Below are 432 nucleotides of genomic sequence, written 5' to 3'. Positions count from 1 at the left end.
GGTTTACGAGGGGGGCTCGTTCAGTGTTTCAATGCATCAGCGTTTCATCACATATGATACATTAGGTTGCATATTGACCAGATGCTCTGATGGCCGTTCTAACAATGAAAATAAATCATCAAATAAAAGGCAGTTGGGAGGAGGCAAGATCAGGTGGGACCAGTCGCGCCAATGAGAGGGCAGATAAGCGTGTGAACAACAGACACAACGGTTTCCATTAGTTACCACAGCCACCAAGTCAAAATTAGCTATATCGTAACCATTTGCTTTTTGGTCTTCATGTAAGAATATGGTTATGCATAAGGCTACGGTTAGGTTTCAAATCCCATTTTAAGAAGATAAAGTGTAAAAATGGGTGAGGTGTATTACTTTGTGGCTGTGGTAACTAGTAACGACCAGACAACTCTGGTATTGTGTTTGGATGTTAGGTGT

Source organism: Oncorhynchus gorbuscha, linkage group LG13 (assembly GCF_021184085.1).
Source record: "Oncorhynchus gorbuscha isolate QuinsamMale2020 ecotype Even-year linkage group LG13, OgorEven_v1.0, whole genome shotgun sequence".
In the NCBI taxonomy this organism is placed as follows: Eukaryota; Metazoa; Chordata; class Actinopteri; order Salmoniformes; family Salmonidae; genus Oncorhynchus; species Oncorhynchus gorbuscha.
This window is presented reverse-complemented; position numbering follows the sequence as displayed.